This window comes from Bombina bombina, chromosome 12 (assembly GCF_027579735.1).
Source record: "Bombina bombina isolate aBomBom1 chromosome 12, aBomBom1.pri, whole genome shotgun sequence".
Classification (NCBI taxonomy): domain Eukaryota; kingdom Metazoa; phylum Chordata; class Amphibia; order Anura; family Bombinatoridae; genus Bombina; species Bombina bombina.
Genome location: NC_069510.1, coordinates 109,165,607 through 109,183,334, shown reverse-complemented (window position 1 = coordinate 109,183,334; position 17,728 = coordinate 109,165,607). Strand labels below are relative to the sequence as shown.

The following is a 17,728-nucleotide window of genomic DNA, read 5'->3' as shown; positions in this document are numbered from 1 at the left end:
ACTGTTAGTGAAGATATCAGTGTAGGTGGAACGCTTCTATGCTTGCTGACTACTGTTAGTGAAGATATCAGGGTAGGTGGAACGCTTCTATGCTTGATGACTACTGTTAGCGAAGATATCAGGGTAGGTGAAACGCTTCTATGCTTGTTGACTTCTTTTAGTGAAGATATCAGGGTAGGTGGAACGCTTCTATGCTTGATGACTACTGTTAGTGAAGATATCAGGCTAGGTGGAATGCTTTTATGCTTGCTGACTACTGTTAGTGAAGATAGGGTAGGTGGGACACTTCTATGCTTGATGACTACTATTAGTGAAGATATCAGGGTAGGTGGAACACTTCTATGCTTGATAACTACTGTTAGCGAAGATATCAGGGTAGGTGAAACGCTTCTATGCTTGCTGACTACTTTTAGTGAAGATATCAGGGTAGGTGGAACGCTTCTATGCTTGCTGACTACTGTTAGTGAAGATATCAGGGTAGGTGTAACGTTTCTATGCTTGCTGACTACTGTTAGTGAAGTATCAGGGTAGGTGGAACGCTTCTATGCTTGGTGACTACTTTTAGTGAAGTATCAGGGTAGGTGGAACGCTTCTTTGCTTGGTGACTACTTTTAATGAAGATATCAGGGTAGGTGGAACGCTTCTATGCTTGATGACTGCTGTTAGTGAAGTATCAGGGTAGGTGGAACACTTCTTTGCTTGCAGTGTCAAGTGATGCCCCAGAAGAGGAGTACAAGTGACATTCAAAGAGAAGGTGCTTTTGTGCATAGGCCACTATTTCAGATAGTACTTTAAAAAAAATAATAATAATTTTGTGTTGTTCTTTGCAATTGATTGAATGAAAACAACTTACATTTATGTTGTGTCAAGACAATATCAGATTGTTGTAATATTGCTTTTCACTTAATACTGATGCCCAAGTAGCAAGTAGTAAAGTATTTTTTGTAAGGAAACAAGATAAAATATTTTTTTTTGAACAGTGTAATTATAGCACTTACTATTTATTAATATATATATTTTTTTTTAACAGTGTAATTATAGCACTTACTATTTATTAATATATTTTTTGTTGAACAGTGTAATTATAGCACTTACTATTTATTAATATATTTTTTTGTTGAACAGTGTAATTATAGCACTTACTATTTATTAATATATTTTTTGCAATCATATACTTAGAATGTTACATTTTCTGCTCACACTAAATATTTTAATTTTGATAGGGTTTTCAATCACCAAAAATGTGGGGCAGCTGCCCCCTCATTTACCAACCCTTTTATGGGTTGTTGGTAGCTGTCACCTTTCTTTTTTCACTAGAAACCCCTTTAAATGATCTATTTTTTTTCTTCATACAAGCGCTATATAGATGATGTCATCTTTGTATAGGCTTGTAATCAAGAACAAGTAGAATTGTTTGTACAATTTTGGAACATCAATGATTGTGGGTTACAGTTCCCAGATAAAATAGTGTTCCTTATCTTGATATTACATTCGCAAGTTATCGTATACTCTCACATATACAAACTAATAGGATTGTATTGTAACCCTTTCATCTGGTGATTTATTATACACAAATAACTTACACCATAAACATATGAAATTTGGCACTCACCATTTCACCTTAAGAGGATATGAAACCCAAAAATGTTCTTTTGTGATTCAGACAGAGCACACAATTTTATAAAAGTTAAAATTTGCCTCATTCCTATGGTATTCTTTGTTGAAGAGCTACCTAGGTAGGTGGCTAAAAATTGACTAAATGTGCTCTAGGGGGCGCTAATGTTAAGCATCTAAACCAATTTTAATAATACAGGTAGCCTTCAGTTTACACCGGGGTTAGGTTCCAGAAGGAATGGTTGTAAATCGAAACCGTTGTACATTGAAACCCAGTTTATAAGGTAAGTCAATGGGAAGTGAGGGAGATAGGTTGCAGGCCCCTCTCAAAATTGTCATAAGTAACACCTAATACATTATTTTTAAAGCTTTGAAATGAAGACTTTAAATGCTAGACAGCATTATAAAGCTAATAAAATAATCACACAACACAGAATATTTAATTAAACTAAGTTAAATGAACAAAAACATTTGCTAAACAGCATTATAAACCTAATAAAATAATCACACAACACAGACTTCACTTGCATTTTTCTGCAAACAGTTATTTCTATGCATTCCAGTCTGGACTGAGTTATAGACAGGAAGATCTTGCTCCTTTGAAATCTGCTCAATAGCTCAGGTCTGGTTAAACTGATTAATTTCAGCTTGCTTGGCTTTGCTGCAACACAAGCGGACAGCTCCACCTACTAGCTATTTTAATAAATGCACTGCTTCTCAATGCTTTTCAATAGCAGTCACATGACTGGAAAAAAAGGTTGTTATTCTGAAACGGTGTAAATTGAACCGTTGTAAAACGAGGACCACCTGTATATATAAACAAGATAAGGTTGATGAGTAAATTATAACCCAATAGAGCACAGCTGGTTTAATGTTCAGAAAGTCTATTATATACCAACGTGTATATAGTCCCAATATGTTAGTCCATCTTAGGAGTCCAGGATCCAGTCGTTTCCATACTCGTTTTTTGGAATCTTATACGGCTGCTCCTCCCATGACCTCTACGTCTCCTATCTTCTACGTACACATAAACAAAAAGAAGAGAAGGCGCCTCCTTGTGGAAGATATCACTCAGATCAGATGTATAAATGAAAACATCTGATCTGAGTGATATCTTGCACCAGGAGGCGTCCGCTCTTCTTTTTCTTTTTGTCTTGGTAGGTGTCTGTTCTTGCAAATGGATAACATTCCTGCAAAACTGCTGCCATATAGTGATCAGACGTGTGCATGCTCCTACGCATATGTCCCTGCTTTTAAACAAAAGATCTCAAAAGAACAAAGAACATTTGAAAGTCAAAGTAAATTAGAACGTTGTTTAAAATTGCATGATCTATCTGAATGATGAAAGAAATAAAAATGGGTTTCATATCCCTTCAAATGCAATTGCTCACTCAGATCATTCAGAATTTATTTTTATTTTTATATTGTTTTTATTCATCTTTATGGAGGTATCAAATATTTCAAAGCATAGTGAGTGACATTCTTTTAAAAAGAGAAAGACGAGATATTACAGTAATGAAGCTTACAAAGACATTTTATAGGAGAGATTCACTTTTATGAACAGAGAAGTCACTTGCATGATGTAGTTACAGGGATATGTCTAACATTTATTATAAAATTAACTAAAATAGTGAGTTATTATTATCAGTTATTTGTAGAGTTGTACCATCCGAAGCAGAAGGGCACAACAGTGATATAACTATTTGCTGTCACATGATCCCTGCAATTAGGGGTTAGAATAGTGATAATTCCTGGTGTAAAGGACGTTCCCAGCATAATAAAGGATTGAGGAAAATGGTTAACAGCATAAGCTAGAGAATAGGGGAAAAGGAGATACTACATAATATAAATAATTCAAAGGGCGAAGAAAGGGAGAGAGAAATGTGATCATAAGTAAAGGAAGTGCAGGGGAAAAAAAGGGAAACTGCCCCCCCCCCCCCAGTGTTCTCCTCCTCCATAATTTGTCCAGCCCCCCACAACTGGCAAGTATAGGCCAATCCCTGGTATCAATGAAAGGCTACTCTACTCTGAACTGGTCTGTACCTGTTCTGCATCACAGATTTCCTTATAAAATGAGCCTGAAACCCACATTCCATTGTTTCCAAGTAAGTTCAAATTGAGAGATGAGAAATCAGAGGTGGTGAGGTAGAGAGTCACAAGTGGGCAAGTGTTATGCTGGAGACTGACATGTAGGAGAGCCGTGCAAGGCATCTTGGGACATTAAGGCAAATATCCAAGCAAGTACTGTAAACATTCAGAAATTCTTTAAAATGTAATGTCTTAAAACTTAGGTTACAGCTAAGAACATTCCCCAAGTGTATCATTAAGAGGGCTTTTAAAGCTGTTGTTGATTTGAATAGAACTTAATTACTTAATGACTGACCAGTACTTTGATATGCAGCCAAGTCAGAATTGATGTTTGGGATGCTGTACAGTAATCAGTATAGTAATGTCTGTAAGATTGTCAAACAACACTTACTGGTGCTGTTAGGAGACTCATATTGATATGATCTGGTATCTCGCATCTGTAAATTTGTTTACCATAAGAACTGTACATTGGAAAATATACTTGCCTCACTGTAATATGGCAAAATAAAAAAAAATAGTTGGCTACATTTTAAAGGCCGTTGGGGGAACACTAATGTATAGCATGTGACGATCCTCAGATGGCCAAAAGATGACAGTCATGATCTACACAAAGAGTTTATACTCTGAATAAATATACAATCCGCAGAGCTACATATGTATTGTGTTTAATTTGTTGCACTTTACAATATGTAGGTTGCACTTCTTGTGAAACTCAGGTACAAATAAGGGAACATCATTATGATCTAAGCACCAAAACTCACTGTTCAGCTTTAGCATCTCAGTTTATTAACATTCATGGTTGCTTAACTAACACTTTTAATTGGCTTGTAATTGAGCATGTACAATGCCCCTTGCAAGGAGGAGTATAGATGTATTTTGTAGTTTTACTCTTCATACAAGAATTCTACAAATCTTTAACTCCTTCGCTACCGGAAATTGCAGAGAAAAACTTGCCCAAAGTACAGGAGAATTTTTTAGCATTTTTGCTGGCACCCCATTTAAAAAAATATAATTTTCATAAGTAAATAAAAAAACAATGGCTCTAATTCTATTTAAAGTAGACTACCCCAGGTATTGATCTAGGCCTGTTTTCGTATAATTGATGCCACTGTTTGGCTGCCAAATATGATCATATTAAGAAAATAAACTTTTTCTCACTGAAATTATTTACACACAACTACTGCAGTCATAAGATAAATAGTGGTAAAACCCTTTCTGGGGGTTCCCTTTGTTCAGAAATAGCAGACATACAAATTTGCAATTAGTTTTTATCAATTAGAAAACCGATAATTGCAGCTGCGCACTACACTTCTGCGATTCCTGGCATTGTAATATTTTTTTATATATGAACTGTTTGTAATGTATTTCTCTTTAAACTTGAGTAGCCACTAAACAAACACCTATAACTACTGGTTATGTATTATATATCCTTATAACTATAAATAATGATTGCTTTCTTTAATTGTTTACAAAAAAATTGACTCCAAAATTTTCTCCATATTAATGATATTTTGTACACTAATTTTGTGTGCTGTATATATCTTCAGTTTGTTTTGTTGGAAAAGGTATCTTGAAATATGCTGACCAATGGGCTGATTGGGGTGTGGTTAAATTCTATTAACTAAAACTCAGGGACTTAGGTAAATGGCTAAGGAAGGTCAAACACTTTAGACGTTAAAATGCTACACCATGTTTTGTTTGTTATATCTAATAAGATGCTTCAATAAAGTTATTTGACATTTATTTTACTCCTAGCTCCACTTTCACTGTGGTTATGATGAGAACTTAAACCTGGGGACTCAGACATAGCACCCTGTATAAGCTTAGACTGGTGGCAGAAGTGGGATAGCACCTATTGGATCAAATGGTTATAAATTCAAATGGATAAGAAGGTTTTCACTGTAGCTGACTGGAGTGAAAACATTCAATGGGCTTATAAACATTCCTCCAAAAAAGAACAGAACAACATAAATGATGTAAAGTAAGGCTTCCGGGGTCACCGGAATCCATACAAAGTCAAAGTTTCAATGGACAGAATGCCCATCTAGGATATAGCTTGACCACAGGATATTATAAGGCCCAGTAAGTAACAAGAGGAGAGAGGACAAATTAGTAATTACAGAAATTGAGAACTCCTTTTCTGAACTAGTACAGTACCCTTCTTTTTGGCGATTGCTAAGATTGGTTGTCTGAAGTGTTCTTCTAGACTAGCTTGGGACTACAGACAATGAGGTCCGACTTAAAGGGACAGTATACACCAATTTTCATTTAACAGCATGTAATAAACACTACTATAAAGAATAATATGCAAAGATACTGATATCAAAATCCAGTGTAAAACCTTTTAGAAACTTACTTAAAAGCTCCCAATTTAGCACTGTTGATGAGATTAGCCTGGAACACCCACTGAAAGAGGCTGATAGCAGAACCCCCTCCCCTCTCCCCTGCATATGAAAAGATCCATTATACAAACAGAATCAGTCTGACGTTTGTATACATCAGTATGCATCTAAAACTTTGGGGCTTGGTTAGGAGTCTGAAAATCAGCACAATGTTATTTAAAAATAAGCAAACTACACATTTTTTAAAAAACACACCAAGATGGGCTATATAAATGGATCATCTACAAAAGATTTATGCAAAGAAAAATCTAGTGTACAATGTCCCTTTAAGGTACTGAGTCCACGTAGCACAGGTGTATAATTGATCACTGTATACCAACAAACTCACCCCAGTGTACAGCAAGCTAGTTAACAGAATTGTTGAATTAGAAGACTATACCAGCAATATCAGCCTGGGATAATGCAACCGGATGACTTGTGTTCCTAAAAGATATAGCAGAATAGCCAATCTGTCTCTCTGACCCACATCCTTATAAAGTAGGGGATATTTATGGATACCTGGGGGTGGAGTGATGGGCAATATCCTTCATGACGCTCTCTTCAAAAAAACATCAGCGGAAAAAGGACTATTACTAAGTGGTCATCAAGCTTTTCTTCTGCCGCAGGGGACAGACTTAGCTTACATTAGACAATGTGTAGCTCTGGCCGTGTCTCACTCTAATAACACTAAGCACAGCCATAACTGAAGAACACTTCTAATCTGTTCCGCTTTCCTCTTAGCTCTGCTCTGTGTCATTTATACAACACAGTTTTTTCAAATGTACACAAAAGTAAAGGATCTCTCGCCTAATTGCATAAAGTACTTGGCAAATATACATAGCTCAGACATTTGCCAGATTTGTCGCAAGCTATTATAATGTGCTTCAGGATGGCAAACGTACCCTGTACGGTATGATTCATTTTGAATAGTAATGAGGGGGGTAAATAGAAGCCGATAGATTGCGTGCAAAATTGTAATGTTACATCAAAATACTGGGCCGGAGGTGGGGAACCTTTTTGGGAGCATGCTTCCAAAAAAAGCAGTAATATCATATATTATTTACAGAGTGTGTGTATATATATATATATATATATATACACACAGTAAATACATATAGAAACATATCAAACATCAAAATGCACTCTCAGTGCATTTATATATATATATATATATATATATATATATATCAAGAAATATACGGTGGGGAAGCAACTGCTAGGAACTAATTATAAGTATATGAGTACCTCTAGACAAATTGTATTAGAATACTCTACAAGTAGAAAATGGTGCAGACCCTTAAATAATGTGAAATGAGATCAGTAAGAAAGGGAATCCTGGATTATAATCCAAGATAAAAGACAGGGAATTCAGCACTCTTTTATAAAGAATTTTATTAGCTTATATATAATAATGTATCCTTAATTTGCTTAGACCGCAAAGAGGAGAAAGCGGGTCACTTACACACAATATGTATAAAGACTTAACACCAAAAATTTATATATACAGAAATACAAAAAAATGTGTGTAAATATTATTCAGCGTTACAAATTTGCATTCGAACCTGACCGGTCAGGGATCTGTGTGAGCACACTGAAAACCAATTGCATATGGCAACATTAGGACAAATACAACATAGGTTTAGTTAGACCTTCTACACCCCACTGCTCTCAGCACCTCTTGAGGAAAACCTCTTGATATCAAGGTCAATGCTGGGCAGATAAGTCTGTTTGGGTATAAGGAGGTTAATAACTATCCTCAATAGCAGCAGCCAGTTATCATACATCAGTATATGAATTTGGTACATATGAGTATAGTATATACAAAGGGAGCACTACCCAGACTACTACACCCTGCTGCAAACGGCACCTCTCATGAAAGGCTTCTTGCCGAGCAGGTTAACAAAAGTGGGATCTAAGTAGTCAGTGGGATCGTTTCCCCTGAATATGCACAATATAGCTGAAATGGTTAGGTACAAGTGTATCGGCAAAATGACAATTAGATGACATTCAATCTTTCGAAATCAGTGAAAGGCGGTCAGATGTAAAGTCGCAAAGTTCATAAGAAAGAGCATGCAAGCGGTAGCAATTCATAGCCAAAAAACAAGCAGGATGCAAGAAAGCACAGAGAGCAGCTTGTCAGTCTATGTACGTGTGCATATGCATCTGTCATTCAGAGCTTGTAGCTAGTGTTACTGAAGTAATGTGAGCCCCTCGACAGGGTAGCTCAATGCACATATGCTTGTGCTCAATTAGGTAGCTGTCGGTCAACAATCAAATGAAGGCAGCAGTAAGAAGAAATACGACCGTATTCTTGTAACAGATTTCTAACTTTGATGTATATAAATCCTGAGAGTGCCCTCCCTTTCCTAGCCCTTATATACATATATATATAACATTCAAAGCTTTATTGCTGATGTATAGCATTGAATTAATAATTAATAAGAAAAGTAATTTTTCCTACAGCAACCAATGAAACTCTGCGGTAAAATGGCAGCCCAGAGGAGAAATGCCAGTAGAACCTTGTCATATATCTTTTAATCCTTATTTTTAAAATATTTATATGATTGTTATTAGATAGTGTATATATATGAGTGTAGCACTTTATTTTAATGTATTTACATTCGCCTAGATTTAGAGTTCTGCGGCCAAAGGGGTGCGTGAGCTACGCGTGCTTTTTTTCCCCCGCACCTTTTAAATACTGCTGGTATTTAGAGTTCACAGAAGGGCTGCGTTAGGCTCCAAAAAGGGAGCGTAGAGCATAATTTACCGCCACTGCAACTCTCAATACCAGCGGTGCTTATGGACGCGGCAAGCTTCAAAAACGTGCTCGTGCACGATTCCCCCATAGGAAACAATGGGGCAGTTTGGGCTGAAAAAAAACCTAACACCTGCAAAAAAGCAGCGTTCAGCTCCTAACGCAGCTCCATTGTTTCCTATGGGAAAACACTTCCTATGTCTGCACCTAACACCCTAACATGTACCCCGAGTCTAAACACCCCTAACCTTACACTTATTAACCCCTAATCTGCCGCCCCCGCTATCGCTGACCCCTGCATATTATTATTAACCCCTAATCTGCCGATCCGTACACCGCCGCAACCTACGTTATCCCTATGTACCCCTAATCTGCTGCCCCTAACACCGCCGACCCCTATATTATATTTAATAACCCCTAATCTGCCGCCCCCAACGTCGCCGCCACCTACCTACAATTATTAACCACTAATCTGCCGACCAGACCTCACCGCTACTCTAATAAATGTATTAACCCCTAAAGCTAAGTCTAACCCTAACACCCCCCTAAGTTAAATATAATTTTATTCTAACGAAATAAAATAATTCTTAGTAAATAAATTAATCCTATTTAAAGCTAAATACTTACCTGTAAAATAAACCCTAATATAGCTACAATATAAATAATAATTATATTGTAGCTATTTTAGGATTTATATTTATTTTACAGGCAACTTTGTATTTATTTTAACCAGGTACAATAGCTATTAAATAGTTAATAACTATTTAATAGCTACCTAGATAAAATAATTACAAAATTACCTGCAAAATAAATCCTAACCTAAGTTACAATTAAACCTAACACTACACTATCAATAAATAAATTAAATAAACTATCTACAATTATCTACAATTATATCAACTAAACTAAATTACAAAAAAAACCCACTAAATTAAAAAAAAACCCACTAAATTACAAAAAATAAAAAAGATTACAAGAATTTTAAACTAATTAAACCTACTCTAAGCCCCCTAAACAAATAACAAAGCCCCCCAAAATAAAAAAATGCCCTACCCTATTCTAAAATAAAAATTGTAAAGCTCTTGTACCTTACCAGCCCTTAAAGGGCCTTTTGCGGGGCATGCCCCAAAGAATTCTGCTCTTTTGTATGTAAAAAAAAACATACAATACCCCCCCAACATTACAACCCACCACCCACATACCCCTAATCTAACCCAAACCCCCCTTAAATAAACCTAATACTAAGCCCCTGAAGATCTTCCTACCTTGTCTTTACCACGCCAGGTATCACCGATCTGTCCAGAAGAGGGTCCGAAGTCTTCCTCCTATCCGGCAAGAAGAGCTCCTCCAGAGGGTCCAAAGTCTTCATCCTATCCGGGCAGAAGAGGACATCCGGACCGTCCGACATCTTCATCCAAGCGGCATCTTCTATCTTCTTCCATCCGGCGCGGATCAGGACCATCTTCAAGCAGCCGACACGGAGCCATCCTTCTTCACCGACGGACTAACGATGAATGAAGGTTCCTTTAAGGGACGTCATCCAAGATGGCGTCCCTCGAATTTCGATTGGCTGATAGGATTCTATCAGCCAATCGGAATTAAGGTAGGAAAAATCTGATTGGCTGATTGAATCAGCCAATCAGATTCAAGTTCAATCCGATTGGCTGATTGGATCAGCCAATCAGATTGAGCTTGCATTCTATTGGCTGATCGGAACAGCCAATAGAATGCGAGTTCAATCTGATTGGCTGATCCAATCAGCCAATCGGATTGAACTTGAATCTGATTGGCTGATTCAATCAGTCAATCAGATTTTTCCTACCTTAATTCCGATTGGCTGATAGAATCCTATCAGCCAATCGGAATTCGAGGGACGCCATCTTGGATGACGTCCCTTAAAGGAACCTTCATTCATCGTTAGTCCGTCGGTGAAGAAGGATGGCTCCGCGTCGGCTGCTTGAAGATGGTCCTGCTCCGCGCCAGATGGAAGAAGATAGAAGATGCTGCTTGGATGAAGATGTCTGCCGGTCCGGATGTCCTCTTCTGCCCGGATAGGATGCAGACTTTGGACCCTCTGGAGGAGCTCTTCTTGCCGGATAGGAGGAAGACTTCGGACCCTCTTCTGGACGGATCGGTGATACCCGGCGTGGTGAAGACAAGGTAGGAAGATCTTCAGGGGCTTAGTGTTAGGTTTATTTAAGGGGTGTTTGGGTTAGATTAGGGGTATGTGGGTGGTGGGTTGTAATGTTGGGGGGGTATTGTATGGTTTTTTTACAGGCAAAAGAGCAGAATTCTTTGGGGCATGCCCCGCAAAAAGCCCTTTTAAGGGCTGGTAAGGTAAAAGAGCTTTACAATTTTTATTTTAGAATAGGGTAGGGCATTTTTTTATTTTGGGGGGTTTTGTTATGTTTTTAGGGGGCTTAGAGTAGGTGTAATTAGTTTAAAATTCTTGTAATCTTTTTTATTTTTTGTAATTTAGTGTTTGTTTGTTTGTTTTTGTAATTTAGTGTTTGTTTTTTTTGTAATTTAGTTTAGTTGATATAATTGTAGATAATTGTAGATAGTTTATTTAATTTATTTATTGATAGTGTAGTGTTAGGTTTAATTGTAACTTAGGTTAGGATTTATTTTACAGGTAATTTTGTAATTATTTTATCTAGGTAGCTATTAAATAGTTATTAACTATTTAATAGCTATTGTACCTGGTTAAAATAAATACAAAGTTGCCTGTAAAATAAATATTAATCCTAAAATAGCTACAATATAATTATTATTTATATTGTAGCTATATTAGGATTTATTTTACAGGTAAGTATTTAGCTTTAAATAGGATTAATTTATTTAATAAGAATTATTTTATTTCGTTAGAATAAAATTATATTTAACTTAAGGGGGTGTTAGGGTTAGAGTTAGACTTAGCTTTAGGGGTTAATACATTTATTAGAGTAGCGGTGAGGTCCGGTCGGCAGATTAGGGGTTAATAATTGTAGGTAGGTAGCGGCGACATGGGGGGGGGGCAGATTAGGGGTTAATAAATATTATGTTAGGGGCAGCAGATAAGGTGTACATAGGGATAATGTAGGTGGCGGCGGTGTGTGGTCGGCAGATTAGGGGTTAAAAAAATTATTAGAGTGGCGGCGATGTGGGGGGGCCTCGGTTTAGGGGTACATAGGTAGTTTATGGGTGTTAGTGTACTTTAGAGCACAGTAGTTAAGAGCATTATGAACCGGCGTTAGCCCAGAAAGCTCTTAACTCCTGACTTTTTTCTGTGGCTGGAGTTTTGTCGTTAGATTTCTAATGCTCACTTCAGCCAAGACTCTAAATACCGGCGTTAGAAAGATCCCATTGAAAAGATAGGATACGCAATTGACGTAAGGGGATCTGCGGTATGGAAAAGTCGCAGCTGGAAAGTGAGCGTTAGACCCTTTCATGACTGACTCTAAATACCAGCGGGCGGTAAAAACCAGCATTAGGACGGCTAACGCAGGACTCTAAATCTAGGCGATTGTGTCTAATGCAACTTTTTTTTAGTTTTAAACCCTTTATGCAAGGTCTTCAGTAGTGCTAAACCAATGAGCACAGATTTAGCTTGCGCTTAGGCAGTTACGTTTTAAGTTAAGATGGGCGCAATATTTCAATATCGCATGCACTAACGTTAGCGCGCCACATCTAGCCCTATGTATGGTCCTTTTTATTTAATATTTTGAACATGTCTCTGATGTTCAACTGTACTCTCTCTGCAGATCAGCTCTGTCTCTGCTACTCAACTCTCTCTTTGCTCACAAGCTGCCGGCCCCCACTCCCAATCAGACACCACCAAAAAAGGCGCACAGACTTCTCCCGCCTCATTTTACACGTGTCCACTACCGCAATAGCATGTTAGCCAGCAGGGCTGCTAACAGCTGCAGATATTTCATGCTATAGCGCTGCAATAGACATTAAAGAAACACTAACACCAATTTTTTTTTCTTTCATGATTCAGATAGAGCAGCAATTTTAAGCAACTGTCTAATAATTTACCCCTATTATCAATTTTTTTTCGTTCTCTTACTATCTTTGTTTAAAAAGCAGGAATGTGATGCATAGAAGCCGGCCCATTTTTGGTTGAGAACCTGGGTTATGCTTGCTTATTGGTGGGTAAATGTAAGCCTCCAATAAGCAAGCGCTATCCATGTTGCTGAACCTAAAATGGGCTGGCTGCGAAGATTTACATTCCTGCTTTTAAAATAAAGATAGCAAGAGAACGAAGAAAAATTGATAATAGGAGTAAATTAGAAAGTCGATTAAAATGTCATGCTCTATCTGAATCCTGAAATAAAAAATTTGGGTTCAGTGTCCCTTTAAAATAATACCAGCGCGAGCATTGCGCATATATATTAAATATAAACAAAATAAGTAAACAGCCATGATAAAAAAACAGGATGTTTTGGCGTCCCTTTAAAGAGCTCTGGCGACAATGGGACAAGCCCATTAAAAATGGGATATCTGGTCACGCTACACTTGCACGCTACATATAACTCAACACTTATAATAGCGCTGCTAACATTCTCTGGTTAATTTATTTACCCATTAACTTGTAATATCAGGTTTGCACTATTTTTAGCACAGGGTATTAAAATGAATAGAGCACCTTTCGCTATGAATAACGATCCACTTTTTTCCCCAAGACCCAGTGCAATGATACCACATACTTCCATGACCCTATTTTTATGCTTGGTCTGAAAATATCTGAAGTAATATACAACAAGATAGCTGCAATTTTTTTTCGCAAAGTAACTAAAATGTGTCTACTGATTGTAGTCAAACTTGAAAGTGTTGTAAAAGGTAATAACACACACACAAACTATCATACAACACACACAGCAGACACACTCTCATACAACACACACACCACACACTCTCATACAACACACACACACACCACACACTCTCATACAACACACACACACACCACACACTCTCATACAACACACACACACACCACACACTCTCAAACAATGCTCTTACACACTCTCGTACAACACACACACACCACACACTCTCATACAATGCTCTTACACACTCTCATACAACACACACACACTACACACTCTAAAACAACACACACACCACACACTCTCATACAATGCTCTTACACACTCTCATACAACACACACACACTACACACTCTAAAACAACACACACTCTCATACAACACACATACATTCTCAAACAACACACACACCACACACTCTCATGCAATGCTCTTACACATACAACACACACACACACACACCACACACTCTCATGCAATGCTCTTACACATACAACACACACACACACACACCACACACTCTCAAACAACACACACACCACACACTCTCATACAATGCTCTTACACACTCTTGTACAAAACACACACACACCACACACTCTCATACAACACACACACACACCACACACTCTCATACAACACACACACACCACACACTCTAAACAACACACACTCTCATACAACACACATACATTCTCAAACAACACACTGTCAGGGTGCCAGGAATCAGACTGAGATGAGAAGTGCAAAAATAATCACACCTTTATTAATAGCAAAAAAAAGTAAATAGTGCACAAGTCAAATAACAAGCCAGGAGTCAAAACCAGAGCTGGTAGTCAGATAAGCCGAGTCAGGAGCCAAAGCGAATAGTCAGACGAGCCGGAATCAGCAACAAGGAAAACAGCAGAGTCAGGAACAAGCCAGGGATCAGGAACCAGGAAGGACGTCAGGTAGACAGGTAATACACAGGAACTCTCACAAACAGGTCTGAGACAACGCAAAGGCAAAGCATACTGAACAGAGGCCCTTTAAATAATAAGTGATGACATCACAATTCTGAGACTGCATCTTGTCTCACAAGGATGATGCACACCCGTCTGGCCATAAAAGGAAGTGCAGGAAATGAGCAGCATCCCCCACAATGCACCATAGTCAGGAAGAGTAGTGAGTAAAATGGCTGCCAGCAGCACATGGCAAACAAAACAGGGAAAAAACCCTGACAGTACCCTCCCCTCAATGACCCCTCCCCCGCGGGAGGACAAAAGGCTTATTGGGGAAATGGGCATGGAAGGCACAGAGGAGGGTGGGAGCATGAATATCAGAGGAGGGAACCCAAGAACGCTCCTCCGGACCGTAGCCCCTCCAGTGAACCAAATACTGTACACGACCCCTGGACATACGAGTGTCAATAATGCTGCTGACCTCATACTCCTCATGGTTGTCAACAAAGATAGGACAGGGACGAGGCAACACAGTGGTAAACCGATTACAAACCAATGGTTTCAAGAGGGAGACATGAAAAACATTGGAGATGCGCATAGCAGGAGGAAGGTCAAGAGCGTAGGCCACAGGATTAACCCGTCGGAGTATTCAAAAAGGACCAACATAACGGGGAGCCAATTTATTGGAATTCACACGAAGGTTCAAGATGCGGGAGGAAAGCCAAACTCTCTCACCAACCTGGTAGGAAGGCGCGGGCAGACGCCTACGATCAGCCTGGAACTTTTGGCGCTGCATAGAACGATGAAGGCAATCCTGAATCTGCACCCACGTGGAACTGAGTTGCCGGAGATGCTCCTCCAAAGCCGGAATACCCTGAGACATGAATGAATCGGGCAACAAGGATGGTTGAAACCCATAATTCGCCATGAATGGGGATAACTTGGAGGAAGCATTAATAGCACTATTACGAGCAAACTCTGCCCAATGTTACAGTTCAGACCAATTATTGTGGTGATCTGAGACATAACAATGGAGGAACTGTTCCAGAGCTTGATTTGAACGTTCCGCAGCCCCATTGGATTGAGGGTGATATGCCGAGGAGAAGGAAAGCTGGATCCCCATTTGAGCACAAAAGGAACGCCAAAATCTGGAGACAAACTGGCTACCCCGGTCCGACACTATCTCCTTGGGTAGCCCATGTAAACGGAAGACCTCCCGGGCAAAAATTGAAGCAAGCTCCTGAGCGGTAGGCAGCTTCATCAAGGGAATACAATGTGACATTTTAGAAAAACGGTCAACCACCATAAGGATAACAGTATTGCCATTGGAAACAGGGAGTTTGACAATGAAGTCCATGGAAAGATGTGTCCAAGGATGCTCACCATTGGCAATAGGTTGAAGAAGACCCACAGGAAGATGTAGAGGAGTCTTATTCTGTGCACAAACTGAGCAGGAGGCAACATACGCAGCAACATCAGAACGAAGACCTGGCCATCAGAATTGTCGAATGACAGACCAAATTATTTGGTTCTTGTCTGGGTGACCTGCGGCTTTAGGATAGTGGTAAGTGTGCAAAAGTTTAGTTCGAAGATTCTCAGGAACAAAACACTTACCACTAGGCTTCTCAGGAGCTGCATTGGTTTGTGCAGCCAGGATATCCTCCCCCAAGGGAGAAGTCAAATTAGTACGTATGGTAGCCAAAATATGGTCAGGAGGTATAACAGGATTAGGTACAGACTCCTCCTTGGACAGAGGCGAAAATTGTCGAGAGAGGGCATCAGCCCTAACATTCTTACTACCAGGCGGGTAGGAGACCACATAATTAAACCGAGATAAAAATAGCGCCCATCTGGCCTGTCGGGGCGACAAACGTTTTGCTTCAGATAGATAAGTTAAATTTTTGTGGTCAGTAAGAATGAGCACTGGCACGCTAGTACCCTCGAGAAGATGCCTCCATTCCTTGAGTGTCAAAATTATGGCCAGTAATTCCCTGTCGCCAATTTCATAATTGCACTCCACTGGAGACAATTTCTTAGAGAAGAAACCACACAGATGCAAGGAACCGTCAGGCGTAGGACGTTGAGACAAGAGGGCACCTACTCCAGTCTCAGACGCATCGACCTCAAGAATGAAAGGCAGGACAGGGTTAGGATGAGCCAGAACTGGAGCGGCAGCAAAGGCAGTCTTAAGACTATCAAAGGCCTTAATGGCAGTAGGTGACCAATGGAGTGGATCATTCTCTTTACGGGTCATGTCTGTTATAGGTTTGACCAAGGAAGAAAAGTTTTTAATAAACTTTCTATAGTAATTGGCGAACCCCAAAAAACGTTGAATAGACCGAAGACCAACTGGGCGAGGCCACTGCAGAACTGCAGATAACTTGTCAGGAGCCATGGAGAACCCTGCAACGGAGATAACATAACCTAGGAAGGTTACTTGAGTCTGATGGAACTCACATTTCTCGAGTTTACAAAACAGGCCATTCTCACGTAGTCTCTGAAGAACCCGTGTAACATCAGAACGATGAGCCTCAAGTGTGGGTGAGTGTATGAGGATGTCGTCTAAGTACACCACAACACACTGTTGCAACATATCTCGTAGGACATCATTAATAAATTCCTGAAAAACAGCAGGAGCATTACATAGGCCAAAGAACATTACAAGATACTCATAATGCCCGCTCCTGGTGTTAAATGCTGTTTTCCATTCGTGGCCCTCCCTAATCCTAACGAGATTGTACGCTCCTCTCAAATCAAGTTTAGTAAAGACCGTAGCTCCCTTGAGGCAGTCAAAGAGTTCCGTAATGAACAGAATAGGGTAAGCATTCTTAATGGTAAGACGATTAAGACCCCTATAATCGATGCATGGTCTTAACTCGCCACTCTTTTTCTTCACAAAGAAGAAGCCAGTCCATACAGGAGAGCAGGATTTGTGGATGATCCCCCCGCGACAGAGCATCGGCAACATACTCCTCCATAGCACAATTCTCTGCAACAGACAGAGGGTACACCCGGCCCCGAGGAGGAATGGCTCCGGGTTGCAGGTCTATGGCACAATTGTAAGACCGGTGAGGAGGCAACGTACCGGCATGCACCTTGTCAAAAATGTCTACGAACTCTCGGTACTCCTCTGGCA

The 17,728-nt window shown here is 39.4% G+C and overlaps 1 protein-coding gene across 1 annotated transcript in view; it reads right to left on the bottom strand.

Annotated features, from left to right (window-relative positions):
* Nucleotides 1–17,728, bottom strand: part of LOC128642694 (adenylate kinase isoenzyme 5-like) — a 90,972-nt gene that overhangs the window by 14,921 nt on the left and 58,323 nt on the right. The window lies entirely within an intron of this gene.